Source organism: Lolium rigidum, chromosome 2, assembly GCF_022539505.1.
Source record: "Lolium rigidum isolate FL_2022 chromosome 2, APGP_CSIRO_Lrig_0.1, whole genome shotgun sequence".
NCBI lineage: Eukaryota > Viridiplantae > Streptophyta > Magnoliopsida > Poales > Poaceae > Lolium > Lolium rigidum.
In genome coordinates, this window is record NC_061509.1 from 107,240,857 (window position 1) to 107,265,294 (window position 24,438).

The following is a 24,438-nucleotide window of genomic DNA, read 5'->3' on the forward strand; positions in this document are numbered from 1 at the left end:
TCATAAAAATTCCTGCTATATAATCCCCCGGACCCCTGGAGGTCCGTATATCGTTTTCTCGACGTGTTTTGTTTCGAGCTATTTTCTACCAGGATCTGCTTTGGATCTAGAGCTGCCATGTGTTCGTCGGGAACTCCGAAGGACTGTTTCTTTGAGGACGTCGTTAACCCGTACATGAACGAGCTGAAGATGCACCCCAAGGAATTGCTGCTTGTAGATGGAAAGTTGCAGATCAAAGATGTCCAGGGCCCTAAAGGAGAAGGAAGCTTGAAAGACATGGTGGAGAAACTAGAACAGGAGGTCTTCAACTACAAGAAGATGGCTGAGCGTGAAGTGGACATCTTCCACAAGATTGTGTCTGAACTTATTGATGGACACAAGAAGGAGACTGCAAAGTTGTGGGACGATATCTTCTCGCTTCACGACACCGCCAACAAACTCCAAGCTCAACTCTATGATGTTCAGAATCAAAACTGTGAGTATGAAAACAGGTTTAAGCACATAAGTTATGCTGCTAGTTTCAGGATTCCGGAGACCAAGATGTCTTTTGTTGATGGAGAACCTCTTCCTTGGAAGTCTGATGATGGCAAGGATTCACCATCATCACCGAAGGAGTAATTCATCATCGGTATTGGCATCCCCTTGGTTTGTTCCAAGCTTGGGGGAGTGTCGCGGTATCACATCATCACTACCTTTTACTTTTTACTATCAAGTAGTGTCATATCATGAGTAGGGAAGTTATTATATAAGATGGGTTGCAGTGTGGAAGTATCTCTCCTTTAGTTGGTTGTCTATGTATCCCTTGGTGTGAGTTATCGTTATGAAATATTAATGAGAAGTCTTATCATTTACATATTGCACATCTTATTTTAGTTTGCAATTTCTAGTATATGATTGATCTTGATTTTAGTATTGGTACCACTTTGGGAGCATTGAGTAAATCTATTTGGTTTTGGCAAACTTAGCATTGGTCAATAGCAACAACACCTTGAGGTTTAAGTAGAAAAGAGAAATACATATAGTTGTTTCATTGTCTTCCTTTCTTGTTAGCTCATAGCTTATTATTCTGAAGTTAAAATTGTTTGTGCTTGCAAGAAAGATGCATGATTATGTCTATCACATGTATATTTGTTTCCTTCCCTCAACTCCTATGCTTGCTAATTAACCTTGCTAGCCAAAGACCTGTACTGAGAGGGAATGCTTCTCGTGCATCCAAACCTTTAAACCAAAACCCATGCCATGTGTGTCCACTATAACTACCTATTATGTGGTATTTCCTGCCACTCCAAGTAAATACTTCATGTGCTACCTTTAAACAATTCAAAACTTTATTACTCCTTATTTGTGTCAATGTTCTATAGCTCATGAGGAAGTATGTGGTGTTTATCTTTCAATCTTGTTGGGCAACTTTCACCAATGGACTAGTGGCTTCATCCACTTATCCAATAACTTTGCAAAAAGAGCTGGCAATGGGATTCCCAGTCCCAAACTAATTAACCAAAATAGACACTCCTCCATGGTATGTGATTGTTGGACGGCACCCGAAGGATTCGGTTAGCCATGGCTTGAGAAAGCAAAGGTGGGGAGGAGTGTCATCTAAATAAAACTAAAATAAAAAGACACTCCTTCATGGTATGAGATTGTTGGCAGGCACCCGAGGATTCGGTTAGCCATGGTTTGTGAAAGCAAAGGTTGGAAGGAGTGTCAACCAAAAATAAAACTTTATGGGAGCCGCTCTTTGAGAGTTTGTCTGGCAAGGGGGTTAGAGTACCCGCTACCAGTCGTTGACAACAACAAACACCCCTCAAAACTTTACTTTTATGCTCTCTATATGATTTCAAAACTTGAAAAGCTCTAGCACATGATTTAATCCCTGCTTCCCTCTGCGAAGGGCCTGTCTTTTACTTTATGTTGAGTCAGTACACCTATTTCCCTCCATCTCAAGCAAGCATTTGAGTTGTTGTGATCGAACCATTATATTGTGATTTGCTTCATCATGTTTTTACTCTTCCTTGTTTAGTACAAAGTTTTATCTGAATGAATATAGCTTTGCAAGTTATCAATGATCATTATGATTGAGTATGCAAGTTTACCATAAGCTTTAACATAAGAGCGCTGCTCAATAGATGAGTATAATCTGTTAACTGTTCTCTGACCAAGAACGAAGTTTGCCATCACCAACTATGATTTCTTATGCACCTTTATTTGTGATTACCTTATACTTGTTTCAAGTTGAATTATATGAGGAAGTTGTTTACTAGAATGTCTTGTGTGAATGAATATGATGCTTCTCGTCCGTATTTTATTTATCGACTCTTCACTCCATAAACATTTGGTCATGTTTACCGAGTTCAGTTTCGCTTGGGGACAAGCGAAGTCTAAGCTTGGTGGGAGTTGATACGTCCAATTTGCATCACTATTTTATATCATAATTTGCTGTTATTCATTGATATATTTCATATTTGTACATAATGCTTATGTTATTTCATCTATTTTGCATGTTTCATGATTATTTGGGGATCGCGCACCGGAGCCAGGATTCTGCTGGAAAAAGCACCGTCAGAATGCAATATTTCGGAAGATCAACAGATGAAGGAAATTATACGAAAATTCCTATTTTTCCAGATGACGAAGGGAGCCAGAAGGGGGAGCTGAGGAGGGCCGCCATGGGCCCCCCTCACAGGCCGGCGCGGGCCCTGCCCTGGCCACGCCGCCCTGTGAGGAGGGGGCCCACAGCCCCCTCTCGCCTCCTTTTCTTCACACACGCCTTCGTCCCGAAAACCTAAGCCAGAGGGGTACGTCGAACAGAGCCACAGCCGCCTCTGCGGGGTGGAGAACACCAGGGAGAAAAGAGCTCTCCGGCGGGCAGGAATTCGCCGGGGAAATTCCCTCCCGGAGGGGGAAATCGACGCCATCGTCACCGTCATCGAGCTGGACATCATCTCCATCACCATCATCTTCATCATCATCACCGCCGTCTCCACCGCTGCACCTCGTCACCGCTGTAGCAATTTGGGTTTGATCTTGATTGTTTGATAGGGGAAACTCTCCCGGTGTTGATTTCTACTTGTTATTGATGCTATTGAGTGAAACCGTTGAACCAAGGTTTATGTTCAGATTGTTATTCATTATCATATCACCTCTGATCATGTTCCATATGATGTCTCGTGAGTAGTTCGTTTAGTTCTTGAGGACATGGGTGAAGTCTAAATGTTATTAGTGAAGTATGGTTGAGTAATATTCAATGTTATGATATTTAAGTTGTGGTGTTATTCTTCTAGTGGTGTCGTGTGAACGTCGACTACACGACACTTCACCTTTATGGGCCTAGGGGAATGCATCTTGTACTCGTTTGCCAATTGCGGGGTTGCCGGAGTGACGAAACCCGAGCCCCCGTTGGTATATCGATGCAGGGAGGGATCGCAGGATCTCGCAGTTTAAGGCTGTGGTTAGATTTATCTTAATTACTTTCTTGTAGTTGCGGATGCTTGCAAGGGGTATAATCACAAGTATGTATTAGTCCTAGGAAGGGCGGTACATTAGCATAGGTTCACCCACACAACACTTATCAAAACAATGAAGATTAATTAGCCGTATGTAGCGAAAGCACTAGACTAAAATCCCGTGTGTCCTCAAGAACGTTTGGTCATTATAAGTAAACAAACCGGCTTGTCCTTTGTGCTAAAAAGGATTGGGCCACTCGCTGCAATTGTTACTCTCGCACTTTACTTACTCGTACTTTATTCATCTGTTACATCAAAACCCCCTGAATACTTGTCTGTGAGCATCTACAGTGAATCCTTCATCGAAACTGCTTGTCAACACCTTCTGCTCCTCGTTGGGATCGACATTCTTACTTATCGAAGATACTACGATACACCCCCTATACTTGTGGGTCATCACTTGCGTGCTACCTTTAAAATTTCATTCCTTTGTCTTTACAATACATAGCTCATGGGAAAATAGCTTAAAAACTATTGTGGTGATGAATATGTTGCTATGTATCTTAGTTCTTATAAGTTGCTTGTTGAGCGGTAACCATGTTTCTGGGGACGCCATCAACTTTTTACTTTGTTGAATATCATGTGAGTTGCTATGCATGTTCGTCTTGTATGAAGTAAGGGTGATTTATCATGATTAAATGGTTTGAGTATGCATATTGTTAGAGAAGAACATTGGGCCGCCAACCAAAGCCATGTATCATGGTGGAAGTTTGCAGTTTGGACATTAATCCTCAAGCTCTTATGAGAATATTATCTGTTGTTGAATGCTTAAGCATTAAAGAGGAGTCCATTATCTGTTTTCTATGTTGTCCCGGTATGGATGTCCTCAAGTTGAGATCTATCAAAACTGAGAAATCAAATGCGATCTATCTCCTAGGACCTTTGTACAAGTGGCATAGAGGTACCCCTTTGTGACACTTGGTTGAAACATATGTAATGCAATGATAATCCATGGAAATCCGAGCTAATTAGGACAAGGTGCGGGCACTATTGGTATTCGATGCATGAGGCTTGCAACTTATAAGAAGTTTTATGCATAACACATATGAATTATTACTACCGTTGACAAAATTGTTTTCATGTTTTCAAAATAAAAAGCTCTAGCACATGAGTAATCCATGCTTCCCTCTGCGAAGGGCCTTTCTTTTACTTTATGTTGAGTCAGTTTACCTACTCCTTTCTATCTTAGAAGCAAACACTTGTGTCAACTTTACATTGATTCTTACATACTTGCTTATTTGCATTCATCATATTACTTTGTGTTGACAAATATCCATGAGATATGCATGTTGAAGTTGAAAGCAATTGCTGAAACTTAAATCTTCCTTTGTGTTGCTTCAAACCTCTTATTAAGAATTTATTGCTTTATGAGTTAACTCTTATGCAAGACTTTTTGATGCTTGTCTTGAAAGTACTATTCATGAAAAGTTTTGCTATATGTTATCTATTTGTTAGCAAACTATAGATCATTGCCTTGAGTCACTTCATTCATCTCATATGCTTTACAATAGTATGATTAAGATTATGTTAGTAGCATGTCACTTTAGAAATTATTCTTTTTATCGTTTACCTACTCGAGGGCGAGTAGGAACTAAGCTTGGGGATGCTTGATATGTCTCCAACGTATTTATAATTTCTGATGTTCCATGCTAGTTTTATGACAATATCTACATGTTTTATATGCACTTTATATCATATTATGGCATTTATTGGACTAACCTATTAACAAGATGCCACAGTGCCAGTTTCTGTTTATTATGTCTGTTTATTGAAGAAAAGGCCCAAAAACCAAAGTGCTTGGAAAAATCCAGAAAAATCACATAAATTCTATTCCGCCGGAAGACTCACGGAGCCAGAAGGGCCAGGCCAGAGGAGGTCCAGGGCCTCCTCCCCATCAGCCGGCGTGGCCAGGAGGGGGCCGCCCCACCCTATGGTGTGGGCCCCTCGGGACTCCACCGACATCGCCCTTTCGCCTATAAATTCCCTCGCGACGGAAAACCATACAACAATCGACCATATTCCAGAAAGACTCCAGGAGCGCCGCCGCCATCGCGAAACGTAGTTTCGGGGGACAGAAGTCTCTGTTTCGGCACGCCGCCGGGACGGGGAATTGCCCCCGGAGTCATCTCCATCGACACCACCGCCATCTTCATCGCCGTTGCTGTCTCCCATGATGAGGAGGGAGTAGTTCTCCCCGAGGCTGAGGGCTCTACCGGTAGCTATGTGGTTCATCTCTCTCTCCCATGGTGTGATCTTTATGTGATCATGAGCTTTGTATCACTATTAATCTATGTGCTACTCTAGTGATGTTATTAAAGTAGTCTATTCCTCCTCCATGATGTAAAGTTGACAGTGTGTGCATCATGTAGTACTTGGCATAGGTTATGATTGTAATCTCTTGTAGATTATGAAGTTAACTATTACTATGATAGTATTGATGATACGGTGGATCCAAGCCAATCCACCTAAGTTGATGCCCGATCTTTCACAGCGAGAACCTGGGGTAGGGAATCCTCCCAACAACGCGATGAACGCAGCCTGGAGAAGAGGGAACGAATCCAGCAAGCAACGGATCGACGAACGATACGCCTCAAACCAAGAGCTAGATAATCCTTGATGAACACAAGAACCTTCGCAGCGGATAATATAGATAAACGGCAGCGCCGTACCCCCGGAGGGATGATACACGTGATCACACGCAATAGGGAAACCCTAATCTTTTAGACTAAACTTCAACTACCCTAAACCCTAACCGTGCCATCTCCTTACATGAGAGGGAGAGCTGGCCGGCCGGCCCCCTTATTGGGCCTGACCTAGTTCGACTTGGACAGGCCCAAGTCAAACAGACTCTATAAAAACCCTAGATGGCCCACATCATGACCTGGCTACATTATTTCCTAACATAGAATGAATGACACAACCTTAGCCTTAATTATTACATGGCGTAGGTCGTCCTAGCGTGTCACTCCTGAATCCTTGATGGCGTACCACCTAGGTTGGTGGAGTCCTGAAATTGGGCTCCACATAGGCCTCCGTGCCCATATCATCCTCCCCCCTTCAAGAAGCATTGTCCCCAACGCTTGAGGGTCTTCTGGAAAAGGTGACGTGATATGAACATGACACGTCCTCGCCGTCCTCAAGTCTTGCTTGCCTTCCACACCACATCCTCCCTCGCGGCCTTCTCGACTTGATACAGCACTTGGCGCCTCCTTTCTTCTCCACATAAGCTTGGCCTTTGGCGCCAATTCCTTCTTCTTACGAGGTATTGATGGACCCTTGTGTCGCTGCATATGACCCTGCACAAGATGTGTAATTCCTGGGCCACATAGATGTCTCACACGTCCATCCTTGCCTCGATGCATCCGCGGTGTCGCGGAAAACTGGACAGTACTCCTAGCACGGTAGTGCCGCTGCCCACCATCTCCACTGACGCGCTCCGCCACAGCCGGTCTAGACGCCGGTTGACCGGGTATGCGACCGGTCGGTCCGGTTATGACCGGGTCTGGGACCGGATCCTGACCGGGACGTCGCGACGTCTCACAGAACACGCTCCGGTCGGCATCAGCGCATAAGCCGGTCTGAACCGGGCTCACCCGGCGCCTGGTCCGGTTGGACCGGCCCTGTGACCGGGCTGAAACACCATCAGCACTGGCTTTGCGAACCTTCTCGCCTCCCACTCCTCCCACGCGCATCTGCGCCATATGTACTGGAACATCATCAGCACAAACATCATCAGTCTGCATACTAGCATCAACACAAACTGGAACTGTAGCACATGCTGCAACATCCACATCAATAATAAGTGTAGCTTCATCCGGCTTGTCACCAACAAAAACTGGCTTGTCATCTACAGGCATGGCTGAAACATCACCAACATCAATGCTCGGAACATCATGCACCTCTTGTTGCACTTTAGGCTTGTGCAACTTCTCTTTACGCACCACTAACTCCACATCGGACTTGATATGATCATCACCCATAGGCTTCAAAGTCCGCTGTTTGCCACCATGCATAAAAGAATATGTATTTTCTCGCCCAGCATGTGTCACATTGCGATCATACTGCCAAGGATGCCCAAGTAGCAATCCGCACACCTCCAATGGCAACACATCGCAATCGATCTCATCAATATAATTGTCAACACCAGAATTTTTAAGTCCGGATGCCTATTATGTCATTCATCGCAATCCCAGGATAATGTTGTTGCGAGGCATAATAGTCGAATATCACAGTCATTATTTATTACAAGCCATAATGTCTTACAATCTTGAATCACATGATTCATCTTACATAATTAGTTGATCTCTTAATCAACATACATACACAAACTCATACATAGCGGAAGCGTAATAGTAAATGGACTCTCTAGTCCACAGGCCAACTTTTGACGTCAGAAACCCCTAGTTGTCGTAGGCGTCCTGCTGGTCATCCTCGTGATAGTTCTGTTCATCATCGTACTCTGGCCATTTGAATAGCCGGGGACAAAGCCGTAAGTACTTTAAGTACTTGCAAACTAGTACTAATGTAAAATGCCAATTATTGGGGTAAAAGTACTAAACTCTATTATAACTTGCATAAGCCATATTTTAGTTCACCAGTATTTGATCATGTGCTAACTAACTCAAGTGGGAACATTAGTGTCATTCCCACCACATTGGTATAATTCCAACAAGTCACCAAGTCACCATTCACATTCACTAAGGTTTTCAAAAGTCTGACACCGGAAACTGTATGGCCCTTCCAACCGTCCGTAACCGTGGACACGGCTATTCGAATAGATTTACACTCTGCAGAGGTTGCACACTTGTGCCACAACATTTGATTTCATCCGTCGGAATAACTCCGAATCATCGTAACACAGTACGCGGATCATCAACCATAACCTTTCACTTACAAATCCTAGTATGAGCACCTCTCCCCATGAGCTTGGCCTCCATGTGAAAACCAACTGTTAACCTGGGAACTGCACAGGGCTTGGCCGTACAATTTCACCTAATTACAAATCACTTCTCAACAACGGAGGCAGCCTCGGCATAACCCCTATGACGTGTGTTCAGAGGGAACTCATACTAAAATTTATAAACTTCTAGTTAAGCCCTACCCATAATCAGGTATTGTGGGGGTACTCAAGAATTGGAAAGGTATCGCATTCAAACCAATATCAGGTTTTCATCAAAAATCACTATCTTCTCTTGTTCACAAACAACCTCAAATCATTCAATGGAATGTTTCATCATTCCAAGGTTTCAAATTCATCTATTCATATGTTCCCATCTAGAGTAGTCAAGTTTTAGTATTTTAGCACTAGCACTAATCATGAGGGGAGCTACATTGCTTTGCTATCTATAAGACTAACTTTGCTACTCTAGTAGTTGATTCACCTATACCATTTGAAATCAATCTTTGAAAGCACAACAAGTAAGACTTGCATGGTATAAATGTAGGATAGGATTGTATGAAGAAAGATAAGGATCATGGTGCCTTGCCCAAGGAGGGCTTTGCACTTTGCAGGAGTATTAGCTTGCCTTGGTAGTTCTCTAGGTTTTCTTCTTCCTCTTCTGGGTAGAATTCTCCTTCCTCTTGATAATCTCCGGTGCTAGCGTCTAAATTTGAATACGAGGTATAATCGCTAAACAAGCTCAAAAGCTATACTAAGCACATCATTACTTCACACAAACTATGCTAAGCACACACATAAAATAATTAGGTGCATTGGTTTTCTTTATTAAAGAAAATTAATTTCCTCTCATTACATATGTAATTAATAATTTCCATTTAGTTCTTGAGAAAAATAATTTCCTCTCATTGAAATCTTCTTAAGATTTAACTTCTCAAATAATCATACATGAATTCATATTGACCTAAGTCAACATTCCTTATCATTATTTGAGAAAATGATTTAAATGAGGTAGATCACCTCATACCATTTTATAATTCCACAAATGATTTAAATCTCCAAATATTCATATAGGAGTGTTTGGACCAGGGGTGCAAACATCTCATGAATTCATTTGGGGCAAGATTTAAATGAAGTAAAATACTTCATATGATTTACATAGTAGTTTTGGACAATATTACTTAACTAAACTAGCCATATGGTCCATTAATTAAACTAGGGCAGGATCATGCAAAGTGACCACACCATTTTCTTGCAGAAACAATTAGTGTAAGTCAAATGTGAGCTATAGGAGTTGGAATTAATTCAATATCTATTCTGGTTGATTTTTAATAATTATTTGAATATGAAAAAGTCCCTGCCTTCTTCTTTTTATCATTTTATTTCTACAACCAATCTCGAGGTGAGACCAGTGGCATAGTGTAGATCTTTTTACTAGCTTTCCAAATATATCAAGTTTGTTAAATTTGGCCAAGCCAAACAGATTCTATGAATTTTCAAAGTTGGGTTCAGTATTGAAATTGGTTTAAATTTATTTAAACAAGATTTAAATAAAAGGGCCGGCGGGAAATGCTAACGGGCCAGGTTTTTAAACTAACGGCCTGCTCAGCCAAACAGCGCATCCAGTGCGAGTGGGCCGCCTGACAGCGTGGGTCCCGCATGTCAGCGGCTTTTTAAACCCGAAACGGTATGGAGCATCGCGGTGCATTGGATTAGAACTAGATCGAACGACACAGGGCCGTCGTCGTCTCCGGCGAGATCAGGTCACTGGCACGGCGGCGGTAGGGGGTCGGAGAGCTCACCGTGGCTCCAGCTAGGGTGGGCAGTGTGCTTGGGGACGTTGTGGATGATGGCGAAGCTCCTGGTAGCAGTGGCGTCGCTTGGGGAGGCCTGGATCGACGACGATTGTTGCAGGGCTTCCACGGCTCCGATCTTCCGATTGAGCTTGCTCCGGCGATGATTGAGGTGGCTAATGGTGTTGAGCGAGGCGGTGGTAACAGGTGGTCATGGTGGTGTGCTTGGATCGTCGAGGGGAGGCCTCTATTTATAGGAGGGAGGGGGTGCCGTGGGTGCTGCTGCAAGTCGACAAGGGCGCGGCCGCTCCGGTGGGCTAGAGGGCTAGGCGGTGACGCGGGCGTGTTCACGACGTCACGGCGAAGCTATGAGCATGAACGGCGCGGCAAGGGGACGCGTAGGGTGGTCGGGACCGTGCGTGTACTGGCGCGGCAATGGCGGGCGCGTTCGTCCTCTCCGGCGACCTTGGGCGCTAAGGCATGACGACGGCGTGTCCGGCGAGCTCCGCGTGGCGAGTAAGGTACCGTGGCGCGCGGGCTTGGTCGGGGTACGGCGAGGTACGGCGAGCGCCGCGTGGCCGTGTCGCGCGCGTCCGTGCGCCAGTGACGTCGCCCATGCCGCTCGCGGCGTACCTGGGCGTACCTGGGCGCGCGTCGTCCGGGTCCTGTCGTCGTCCTCGCGGTCAAGGGCTTGTACTGGCGATCTTCTGGGATCTTTGCCGACGCGTTGGACACGGTGGCAAGAGCTGCTGTGGAGAGAAGAGAGGGGAGGCGCGTCGGCGGCGAACGTGGCCGGCATGGCCATGTCCACGCCGTGTCTGGCCCTCTCCTTGGCTTCCCTGGCATGGGCTCGGTGTAGGAGGTTCTAGGGATCACTGCTAGTGCAAGTGACGGTCAAGTGGTGGCCTGGTTTGATCATATTTGAAAAATTGTGAATCTTGCATATGTTTCAATGTCTCATCTTCACTTGATCATAACTCTTGATCCAAACTGAATTTGATATCATGATCTTTACAAAAGTTGTTCACCTTGTTGTGTACTTGGATGACATGCAAAGATTTGGATTTGTTTAGTTTAGAAATTTTGAAATAGAGAGGCTCAAAGTGGTGACACGACTATAAAAGTCAGAAATGACCATTATCTCATGTGATCACGTTTTAAGTTTGAATTTGGTTTAAATGGTATATCTTTGATTCTCAAAGTTGTAATTACTCTATGATATCATTTTACAAATATTGGTGAAGAGCAAATGGGTCTAAGGTCAAATTTACAAAAATGACATAGACCATATGTTAGGGTTTTTAGGGTTTTAATAATATTTGATTTCTTTCTCTTTTTGACTGATTTGATTTATGATCATCACTTGATCACTCTAGTGTTTTAGAATTCATCATACTCACAAATATAACAATCATCATGGCATATCACTCAAAATGCACAAGTCCTATGCAGGGTACTATATGCAAAGTAAAAGTTTTTGTTGGTTCTGAAATTTGGATATTTGGAATTGTTCTTCTTCCTTTATTTGAAATTTGGGATGTTACAATAATCATCAACTGTAAATGGCACACGCACCTTGTGAGTAATCTTCAGCATACCACAGCTATTCAACCACTCAAGACGTTTAGGTTCAGGAAGACGCCATGTAGACAACCCCAACGCTGCCACCATCGCCTTGCTAATGCCATTAGTACAGCTACCACCATCAATCATCAACTTGCAAGCCTTGCCCTAGATAATGCACTGAGTCTGAAACAAACTCCATCGCTGACCCTTGTCAACTGTCTTGCAAGCATCACCTTGTACCCTCTTGAGTTGCATATTCAGCCCGCTCAATGGTACATCCTCTTCAACAGTCACAGTAATGCTCTTGGTATCAGAGCCAGGTTTCCTCTCCGCAGAAGATATCACCTTGTCCTCGGTGACTGTTGGTAGTGGAGCAACCTTCTTAATAGGAACTACGCACTTGTCCACTGCCTGCCTTACCTCTGCCAGGCACTTGTTCACTTCCTCCAATGCATGCCCAACTCCGGATGACTGCTTACGATCCTTCAATGGTAACCCGAAACCACCACGAAGAAAATTATTGAAGTCTGCCCAAGTATAAGCATACTCGCCTCTATCAACGGCATTACACCAATATATGTCCAACTCCTCATCCACACGCCGGTGAGCGAGAATACAAGCATCATAACCGGTGAACTTTCCTTTGTAGCGACGACATCGTTGGAAACCTAATTCCATGTACTTCTCCCAATCCTCGTACTGCTCAATTGTCGCGTAACGACATAAATACCACTTCATTTCTGACACGGGACGCTGTACTCCCTTCCGGATGTCAAGGAAATCATTGAATATATCACCGGATTTCGTACCACGCGAACACCGTATGCCATGTACATCGTCGGAAAATGAAGCAACAACAGTAGTAGCATCAAGTAGCATCACCGGAGATGAAACAGGAGCAGCGGTAGCTAGTATCGCCGGAGAATGCACTGCAGCAACAGGAGAAACCGCCCGAGGAAAAACCGCAGCAGTCTGAGCCAGCCCGGCCCAGGGCCCGGTTAGACCGGCCTCCAGACCGGCCAGTCCGGTCCCTGGCCCGGTTGACCGGTCACCAACCGGATGCATCGGACCGGAACACAACCGGACGAATTTTTGCGAACTTCCCGGTTTGCCGCCCGGTTGACCGGATTTTACGCCAGGCTGCCCGGTCACTGGCCCGGTTGACCGGATTTCAGACCGGATTTTTCCTGGTCGCGAATTTTCGTCTTCTTCCCGATTCTGGTCGCGATTTTTCGCGATTTTGACCTCCGAAACAGCCATGGATGACCTCCAAACTGCACCAAACTATGCCAAACTTCCTCCAACCAAACTCCTTTGACCGAGAGCCAAACTCCTCCGATCTTAGAGCTAATCTTCTGCGATGCAAACCGATCAAAGAGATCGATCAACAACACCTCGCCGTGAGCAACCCAGAAAGCTGATACCACATGATACGGTGGATCCAAGCCAATCCACCTAAGTTGATGCCCGATCTTTCACAGCGAGAACCTGGGGTAGGGAATCCTCCCAACAACGCGATGAACGTAGCCTGGAGAAGAGGGAACGAATCCAGCAAGCAACGGATCGACGAACGATACGCCTCAAACCAAGAGCTAGATAATCCTTGATGAACACAAGAACCTTCGCAGCGGATAATATAGATAAACGGCAGCGCCGTACCCCCGGAGGGATGATACACGTGATCACACGCAATAGGGAAACCCTAATCTTTTAGACTAAACTTCAACTACCCTAAACCCTAACCGTGCCATCTCCTTATATGAGAGGGAGAGCTGGCCGGCCGGCCCCCTTATTGGGCTCGACCTAGTTCGACTTGGACAGGCCCAAGTCAAACAGAACTCTATAAAAACCCTAGATGGCCCACAACGATGACCTGGTTACATTATTTCCTAACATAGAATGAATGACACAACCTTAGACTTAATTATTACATGGCGTAGGTCGTCCTAGCGTGTCACTCCTGAATCCTTGATGGCGTACCACCTAGGTTGGTGGAGTCCTGAAATTGGGCTCCACATAGGCCTCCGTTCCCATATCAATTGATGTGATCTATTCCCCCTTTCATAGCTATTGGTGACAGTGTGTATGCTATGTTAGTACTCGGTCTAAATTGCAACGGTCTATTATGCACTCTAGAGGTTACTTTAATATGAACTCCGGATGTTGTGGAGCTTGTTTACTCCGGCTTGAGGGAGCTCTTGTAGCCCTACACAATGAATGGTGTTTGTTATCCAACAAGAGATTGTTTGAAAGTAGCACAAGTGAGGAGAAGTTATTTATTTATTATGTGATCATTGTTGAGAGTGTCCACTAGTGAAAGTATGATCCCTAGGCCTTGTTTCTAAGCATTGAAACACCGTTTCCAACATGTTTTGCTACATGTTTGCTTGCTGCCATTTTTATTTCAGATTGCAATTACTACTTACAATCATCCATATTACTTGTATTTCACTATCTCTTCGCCGAACTAGTGCACCTATACATCTGACAAGTGTATTAGGTGTGTTGGGGACACAAGAGACTTCGTGTATCTTAATGCAGGATTGCTTGAGAGGAATATCTTTGACCTCTACCTCCCTGAGTTCGATAAACCTTGGGTGATTCACTTAAGGGAAACTTGCTGCTGTTCTACAAACCTCTGCTCTTGGAGGCCCAACACTGTCTACAGGAATAGAAGCGTGCGTAGACATCAGTCATGACCGTGATGTCGTCGACGTAAGCGTGCACGTTCCGGCCAATTTGGTCCTTGAGGCACCGCTGCATCGTACGTTGGTATGTGGCACCTGCGTTTTTCAAGCCAAAAGGCATAGTAACATAGCAGTAAGTGCCAAAAGGTGTGATGAACGAGGTCGCCTTTTGGTCGGACTTCTTCATCCGGATCTGATGATACCCGGAATATGCGTCAAGAAAACACAGAAGTTCCGCCCCCGCCGTCGAATCAATGACTTGGTCAATGCGCGGCAAGGGGAACGGATCCTTCGGACAATGCTTATTCAAGCCGGAGTAATCGATGCACGTTCTTAGTATTTTAGAATTCTTTTTGGGTACAAGGATGGGGTTTGCAACCCAATCAGTATGGATAACTTCTACTACAAAACCTGCCTCTAGTAACTTTGCTAATTCCATTCCTATGGCGCGGCGCTTCTTATCTCCAAAGCGTCGCATAGCTTGCTTCACCGGTTTTGCACCCGGATTTATGTTGAGGTAGTGCTCGGCGAGTTCCCTTGTTACTCCGGACATTTCAGAAGGTTGCCATGTGAAGATATCCATGTTAGCTCTGATGAACTCGACGAGCGCGCTTTCCTATTTGGGGTCCATGTTGGCTCCGACTGAAACCTGCTTGGAGCTATCACCTACGATGAGGTCGTGCTTCTTGGTTTCTATCGCGGCCTTGAACGAAGTCTTCTGTTCGGAGATCTTCTTCTTGGTGCTCTGCATCTCAGTCGGATCCACCGCGGCTCTGTAGCCCTGCAGCACCTCTCCAGATATGACGGATTCTGCAAAGGCGGCCCCGCCTTCCTCGCAGTCCCTAGCTTTCTTGTAGTCTCCGGATACGGTGATCATACCGTTAGGACCAGGAATCTTGAGCTTGCTGTAGATGTAGCATGCCCTGGCGTGGAACTTGTGGTAGGTGGGCCTACCGAAGATTACATGGTAGGAGCTCTTGAAGGGCACCACTTCAAACGTGATCATCTCTTCGCGGTAGTTGTTAACATCGCCGAAGGCCACGGGAAGTTTGATGCTGCCCAGGGAGTTTGCCTTTTTACCCGGAACCACACCATGAAATTCAGTGGTGTTGTGCTTGAGCTGCTCCTTGGTAAGGTTCATCATCTCCAGAGTCTCCAGGTACATGATGTTCAAGCTAGCTCCGCCATCCATAAGGCACTTGGAGAAGTCATACCGTCGATGCGGGGACTTACAACCAGAGCGTAGCATTCTTTGGGGATGACAGCCGGATGATCCGACCTGTCGAAAGTGCAGGCTTTCTCTGACCACTTGATATACTGTGGCACATCAGGAACTGTGGCGTTCAAGAGCCGGAGCGCCGATTTCTTGGCTCGGACTGTTGGGGTTCCGAGGAAAGTGTGGTAAGCTCCGACACTCTTTTTCCCAAAGGGGTTGGACTTGTTAGCTGCGGTACCCTCTTTGGGATCCGGCGAAGCGTCATCTTCGTCCATTGCCTCGGAACTGTCCTCTTCTTTGTCCTTGTTCTTGCCCTTGCCTCCTTTGCCGCGAGGGTGGTGCTTCCGGGCTCGCTTGTATCCTGCCTCTGGGTCGTTTTTCAGGTCATTAACCCACTTGCAGTTGCGATTGGTGTGAGTGGATTTGCCTGTAGCCGGATCTAGATGAGCCAGGCACGACATATCCCTGTACTCCTCGTACGTCTGGGGAGCGCGGGATCCGGCAGCGGTGACCTCGTCAGCGCGCTGTTGGCCCCTACTGGCTCCACCACCACGTCCACGGCCTCTTCCGCCTCCTGGACCTTCGCGTTGGAACGTCATGGCGACCATGTCGGATCCTCCGCCTTTCTGGTCTTCCGAGGGATTCTTCCGCTTGTTGTTGTTGCTGACGCCATTGTCACGGTTTTTCTTCTGTTGGTGCAGGGGTATGGCTATAGCTGCGAGATCTCCGCCTGCATCGTCATCGGCAGCAGTGTGATCGCAGGCGATGTTCATCATCTCATCTAGCGTGAGTTTGTTCGCACTCACCAGACAGGTAAGCTTGTGCCGCAGCAGCCCTCCTCGTTGCAGGCCACCGATGAAGGCGTGCATATATGTGCGGTTATCTACGTTCTCGCACTCGTTTCTGGTTGCCAACCATCGGGTGAGGAAACTCCTGGATGTTTCACCCTTCTTCTGGATGCAGGCCTGAAGATCACTTGTGGTGGCCGGTCTCTTGTAGGTGCCCCTGAAGTGGTTCTCGAAAGCTTTCTTCAGGTCATACCAGCAAAAGATAGAGTTCTCCTCGAGGTCGCTGAGCCAAACACGAGCTGGACCAATAAGATACAACTGGAGCATGCGGCAGGCTATATTGGGGGTTCCTCCGGCGAAGGTTACTGCATTGTAGTAATCCTCAATCCAGGTATCCGGCTCTCGCTGCCATCATAATGCTTCAGGTTTTCGGGTAGCTTGAGGTTCAAGCTTCTTGGCTTTGGTTCCTCTCGGATCATCCGGCCAAAGCACTTTGGGCCGATGTAGTCGGATCTGTACTCGTTGAGTCGTTCCCATGCGTCGCGGGGGCCGCCGCCAGGGTTTTTTGAGCGGGAACGGGACCTCCGGCCTCCGCCTCTGCCTCCACCTCCGCCTCCACTGGGTGGTGGCGAGGGAGATCTGCGAGGGGGCCTGTAAGATTTTTTGCTTCCACCCTCAGATTCCCGGCGTTCTTCCCGTGGTTGGCTCCGGCTTCGGTGGCTACCTTCCTCTTGGTGACGGTCGCCTCCGTCGTTCCGGCTCCTGCGGGGCTCAGGCGTGCGCTCTTCATTCCGGCTTCTTCTAGGCTCAGGTTCACGGCCTTCGTTCCGGCTCCTGCGAGGCTCAGACTCGCGGTCTTCGTTCCGGTTCCTGCGTGGTTCCGGCGTGCGCTCCGTGCTCCTGTTCCTTGGCGGCGGCATGTTGTCGCGGATGTTGATTCCACTGGGTCCATGGGGCCTGGTGTTTCCGGCAGGACTGCGTTGACGAGGTGGCAGCGGAGGACGCGGAATCCGGGGTGGTGGTGATGGGTTCCGGTGTTTGTCTTTGCCAGCATACATCGGGCCCTTACCCTTTGCTGGGTGTCTCGGAGTTGAGTCCGAGGGCACCAGGATCGGGTTCGGATGTTCTCTGACGTGTCTCCTGCGCTCCGTGGATCCGGTGCGCGATTCACCATCACGATGCTGATTGCCGAGGGCATCCTTCTGCGCGGTGGACACACAGTATTCCGGGTTGGATTCCAACCTGCGCGAAGTGTCTGCCTTGCTCTACTGCTGCATTACTGAAGCAACGAGCTTGCGGACGTAGTTGATATCAATCTCCTCGTCCTTCTTTTTCGGGAGCTCCGCAGCCTTCTTCATGTTATCTTTTGGAGTTGTGAGCGGCTGTTGTTCTGTGGGAGTTGCGAAGGTGATCTTGCGGGGAGGGATGGCTTCTCGAATGATTCTATCAGCCTCCTGCTGTGCATAGGTCATTTTCGCCTCCCAGTGCTTCCGAAGCTGCTTGACTTGTGCAAGTGATTCGTCGATCTCGTGATCCTTCTTTTGAAAGTGAACCACAAAGTTTGCAGCTTCTTTCCTCTCATCTAGCATCGCAGCTGCGGTGTTGGCAAACTTCTTGGCGGTGGCCAGCATCTCCTTCCTCGTAGCCTCTAAAGCCTCCAGATCTGCGGCGTCGTCAGGAGTTATCGGTTTGTTGAGGACATCAGACTGCGCGACTAAATCCATGCGTGCCTGCTCAACCATCTCTTCTGGGGACAAGACTTCCTGGCGCGGTCGTTCCCGTGGTAACGAAGATCCTGCGTTGAACGGTCCTGGGTCAGAGGTGGTGTTTTCATCTTCCCCTTCCTGCTGATCCAGCGGTGCCACGGTTGCAAGAACCTGCATAGGCTGGGCGGAATCTGCGTCAGGTTGCTCACCGCCTCCGAGTTCTTTGAGCTTGCGGTTGAACTCTTCCGTATTCATGGAGGAGGCATCATCAGCGCTTTCCCTGATTTTGAGTTCCTTCGTCAAGCGGTTGTATTCTTCTATGCCTATGGAGGAGGCATCGTCGGAAATTGGGCTTAAGTTGCCGAGGATTGATTCCTCAGGGTCTCCGGCTTCTTCTTGTCCCGGAGCGTCGCTATCTCCGACAGCGTCCTGCTGATCCGGAGCGTCGCTGTTTCCGGGTGCCTCAACCTGCATGGGGTTGGCTCCGTCCTCAAGAGGGGCGGCCCCTGCGGTATGGGCTAAGAAGTGCACGAAGTGACACCTCTGCTTCTCTAACACCTGGGAGAGCCAGGCGGATCTGCATTGGTCTTCCACCGTTGTCTCCTGCTCAGGGGCGGATTGGGTGGGTTTTGAATTTTTCAGATCTAAGGCGGAAACTTCCCTAGGAAGCTCCTGCGACTCAGATCGGATCTTTGCGACTGCGTCCAGCTCGGCGGCGGTCGCGTCAGCGTTACTTACCAGAGCGTTCCCGTCGGAGTCGACGGTTTCGCCGATGAAGATGTGGATGCCGCCGATTGGGACGATGGAGAGCTTGACGGGGTCGGTCCTTGCCGGAATCCAGCACTCGTCCGGAGGGACGATCGGAAAGTTTCCGGCGTAAAGCACACACCCCACAGCGATCGTGTCATCGTAGCTTCCCATGGCGGAACCCTCCCGGTTCCGGCCTCCAGACGCCTCGGGCCCCACGGTGGGCGTTGATACGTCTCAAACGTATCCATAATTTCTTATGTTCCATACTAGTTTTATGACAATACTCACATGTTTTATACACACTTTACATCATTTATATGCATTTTCCGGCACTAACCTATTAACGAGATGTCGAAGCGCCAGTTCCTGTTTTGTGCTGTTTTTGGTTTCAGAAATCCTACACAGGAAATATTCTCGGAATTGGACGAAACGAACGCCCAGGGTCTTATTTTTCCACGGAGCTTCTAGAAGACCGAAGAGGATACGAAGTGGGGCCACGAGGCGCCCTAACCATAGGGCGGCGCGGCCAAGGGGGGGCCGCGCCGGCCTATGGTGTGGGGCACCCGTGCCTCCTCCGACCCTGCCCTTCCGCCTACTTAAACTCTCCGTCGCGAAAACCCTATTACCGAGAGCCACGATACGGAAAAAGTTCCAGAGACGCCGCCGCCAATCCCATCTCGGGGGATTCAGGAGATCGCCTCCGGCACCCTGCCGGAGAGGGGAATCATCACCGGAGGGCTCTACATCACCATGCCCGCCTCCGGACTGATGCGTGAGTAGTTCATCCTTGGACTATGGGTCCATAGCAGTAGCTAGATGGTTGTCTTCTCCTCTTGTTCTATCATGTTTAGATCTTGGGAGCTGCCTAACATGATCAAGATCATCTATTTGTAATGCTACATGTTGCGTTTGTTGGGATCCTATGAATATTGAATACTATGTCAAGTTGATTATCAATCTATCATATATGTGTTGTTTATGTTCTTGCATGCTCTCCGTTGCTAGTAGAGGCTCTGGCCAAGTTGACACTTGTGACCCCAAGAGGGAGTATTTATGCTCGATAGTGGGTTCATGCCTCCATTGAATCTGGGACAGTGACAGAAAGTTCTAAGGTTGTGGATATGTTGTTGCCACTAGGGATAAAACATCAATGCTTTGTCTAAGGATATTTGTGTTGATTACATTACGCACCATACTTAATGCAATTGTCTGTTGTTTGCAACTTAATACTGGAAGGGGTGCGGATGCTAACCCGAAGGTGGACTTTTTAGGCATAGATGCATGCTGGATAGCGGTCTATGTACTTTGTCTTAATGCCCTGATTAAATCTCATAGTAATCATCATGATATATGTATGCGCATCTCTATTTGTCAATTGCTCAACTGTAATTTGTTCACCCAACATGCTAGTTATCTTATTGGAGAGACACCACTAGTGAACTGTGGACCCCGGTCCATTCTTTTACATCTGAAATACAATCAACTGCAATCTCTGTTCTCTGTTGTTTTCTACAAGCAAACATCATTCTCCACACCATACGTTTAATCCTTTGTTTTCAGCAAGCCGGTGAGATTGACAACCTCACTGTTAAGTTGGGGCAAAGTATTGTGATTGTGTTGTGCAGGTTCCACGTTGGCGCCGGAATCCCTAGTGTTGCGCCGCACTACACTCCTTCACCAACAACCTTCATGTGGCCTTCATCTCCTACTGGTTCGATAACCTTGGTTTCTTTCTGAGGGAAAACTTGCTGCTGTACGCATCACACCTTCCTCTTGGGGTTCCCAACGGACGTGTGCTTCACGCGTTATCAAGCTCTTTTTCTGGCGCCGTTGCCGGGGAGATCAAGACACGCTGCAAGGGGAGTCTCTCACATCCAATCTCTTTACTTTGTTTTTGTCTTGCTTTACTTTATTTTATTTTCTGTTTAGTTTGCTTCTTTATATCAAATAACACAAAAAAATTAGTTGATTTACTTTATTTCATTTGTCTTTTTTGCTTTCTCTATATCAAAAACACACAAAAATTAGTTACTTGTTTTTACTTTATTTTATCATGTTTGCTTAGTTTAATTTTACTATTGCTAAAATGAGTAATCCTGAAGTTGAAGTTCGTTCTTTTAAGCAACAAGGGGGAGAAAGTTTTAAAGATGCTTGGTATAGAATTAGTGATGCTCATCATAGGTGCACTAAGAAACACTTCACTATTATTCTCCTTAGGAACTTTTATGTTGGTATATCTAGCTGGAATAGGTATGTTCTTGATACTCTTTCAGGGGGCAATTTCCTAGGTACTCCTGCTTTAGAAGCTAGTTGCATCATTGAGAGTCTAGTTGGAATACCACCTGTTAATGAAGCTAAAATTGAAATCTCTCTTGAGGATGTCATGAAAAAATTGGAAGCCATAGAGAAAGATCTTCCAAGTGTTGAGAATAAATTGGGAATATTACTTGATAATACTGATAAACTTGATAAATCCCTAGGAGGAATTAATGAAAGAATAGCTATTTTAGAAACTTGTGCTATCCATGATAATCAAACCCATAGGATTGGTAAACTTGAAGAAGCTATGGGAACCTTGGGTTCAACCTTTTCTTCTCTTAAATTTAAGGAGAAAGCTTATGTGGGAAAGGAGCAAAAATTCATGTATGTCTCTAAGGTGCCTAAGCCAAAGAATTATTATAAGCCTAAAATTGATAAAACCCTTAGTACCACTATGGGAAATTCAGATAATGGAGCATCTAAGGTACCCTCTGCAACAAGTTGTGTTTGTAAGGAAAATTATGATGTTGATGCTTCTTCTCTCGATAATACTTGATTCACACTTTCTGCGCCTAGCTGAAAGGCGTTAAAGAAAAGCACTTCTTGGGAGATAACCCATGTATGTTTTTACTACTGTTTTGTTGAGTCTTGGAAGTTGTTACTACTGTAGCAACCTCTCCTTATCTTTACTTTATTGCATTGTTGTGCCAAGTAAAGTCTCTAATAGTAAAGTTGATACTAGATTTGGATTGCTGCGCAGAAACAGATTTCTACCTGTCACTAATTTGAGTAGATCTCTCTGTATAAGAATCAAAAAAATCTGCCAATTTACATGCGTGATCCTCAGATATGTACACAACTTTCATTAGTTTTGAGTTTTTTCATCTGAGCCTGTTAAGTGCCTCTAAAAAATTCGTCTTTACGGACTGTTCTGTTTTGACAGATTCTGCCTTTTATTTCGCATTGCCTCTTTTGCTATGTTGAATGGATTTCTTTGTTCCATTAACTTTCAGTAGCTTTGGGCAATGTCCAGAAGTGTTAAAAATGGTTATGTCACCTCTGAATATGTGAATTTTTGATTATGCACTAACCCTCTAATGAGTTTGTTTTGAGTTTGGTGTGGAGGAAGTTTTCAAGGATCAAGAGAGGAGGATGATACAATATGATCAAGAAGAGTGAAAAGTCTAAGATTGGGGATGCCCCCGTGGTTCATCCCTGCATATTTCAAAAAGACTCAAGCATCTAAGCTTGGGGATGCCCAAGGCATCCCCTTCTTCATCGACAACTTATCAGGTCGCCTCTAGTGAAACTATATTTTTATTCCGTCACATCTTATGTGCTTTACTTGGAGCGTCTGTTTGCTCTTATTTTTGTTTTTGTTTGAATAAACTCGGATCCTAGCATTCTTTGTGTGGGAGAAAGACATGCTCCGCTGTTTCATATGAACACTGGTGTTCTTAGCGTTACTTTTAATGTTCATGGCGAAGGTTGAAACTGCTTCGTTCATTGTTATTTGGTTGGAAACAGAAAATGCTTCATGTGGTAATTGGTATATTGTCTTGAATAATTTGATACTTGGCAATTGTTGTGCTCAAATAGATCATGTTTAAGCTCTTGCATCATGTACTTTGCACCTATTAATGAAGAACTACCATAGAGCTTGTTGAAATTTGGTTTGCATGATTGGTCTCTCTAAAGTCTAGATATTTTCTGGTGAAGTGTTTGAACAACAAGGAAGACAGTGTAGAGTCTTATAATGCTTGCAATATGTTCTTATGTAAGTTTTGCTGTACTGATGGCGTGTATTTCACACGTTCGTTGGGCAACCCCAAGAGGAAGGTATGATGCGCACAGCAGCAAGTTTTCCCTCAGAAAGAAACCAAGGTTTATCGAACCAGGAGGAGCCAAGAAGCACGTTGAAGGTTGATGGCGGCGGGATGTAGTGCGGCGCAACACCGGGGATTCCGGCGCCAACGTGGAACCCGCACAACACAACCAAAGTACTTTGCCCCAACGAAACAAGTGAGGTTGTCAATCTCACCGGCTTGCTGTAACAAAGGATTAACCGTATTGTGTGGAAGATGATTGTTTGCAGAGAAAACAGTAAAAACAAGTATTGCAAGCAGATTTTTATTTCAGTATTAAAGAATGGACCGGGGTCCACAGTTCACTAGAGGTGTCTCTCCCATAAGATAAAAGCATGTTGGGTGAACAAATTACAGTCGGGCAATTGACAAATAGAGAGGGCATAACAATGCACATACATGACATGATAAGTATAGTGAGATTTAATTGGGCATTACGACAAAGTACATAGACCGCCATCCAACTGCATCTATGCCTAAAAAGTCCACCTTCAGAGTTATCGTCCGAACCCCCTCCAGTATTAAGTTGCAAAGCAACAGACAATTGCATTAAGTATGGTGCGTAATGTAATCAACAACTACATCCTCGGACATAGCGCCAATGTTTTATCCCTAGTGGCAACAAAGACAACACAACCTTAGAACTTTCCGTCACTCGTCCTGGTGTCAATGCGGGCATGAACCCACTATCGAGCATAAATACTCCCTCTTGGAGTTAAAAGCAAAAACTTGGCCGAGCCTCTACTAGTAACGGAGAGCATGCAAGATCATAAACAACACATATGTAATAACTTGATAATTAACATAACTTGGTATTCTCTATCCATCGGATCCCGACAAACACAACATAGAGTATTACAGATAGATGATCTTGATCATGTTAGGCAGCTCACGAGATCCAACAATGAAGCACAATGAGGAGAAGACAACCATCTAGCTACTGCTATGGACCCATAGTCCAGGGGTGAACTACTCACTCATCACTCCGGAGGCGACCATGGCGGTGTAGAGTCCTCCGTTAGATGAATCCCCTCTCCGGCAGGTGCCGGAGGAGATCTCCAGTAATCCCCCGAGATGGGATCGGCGGCGGCGGCGTCTCGGCAAGGTTTTCCGTATCGTGGTTTTTCGCATCGGGGTTTCGCGACGGAGGCTTTAAGTAGGCGGAAGGGCAGCAGTCGGGGCCCGACGAGGGGCCCACACCACAGGGCGGCGCGGGCCCCCCTTGGCCGCGCCGCCATGTGGTTTGGCCACCTCGTGGCCCCACTTCGTATGCTCTTCGGTCTTCCGGAAGGTTCGTGGCGAAATAGGCCCCTGGGTCTTTGTTTCGTCCAATTCCGAGAATATTTCGTTACTAGGATTTCTGAAACCAAAAACAGCGAGAAAACGAGAACCGGCACTTCGGCATCTT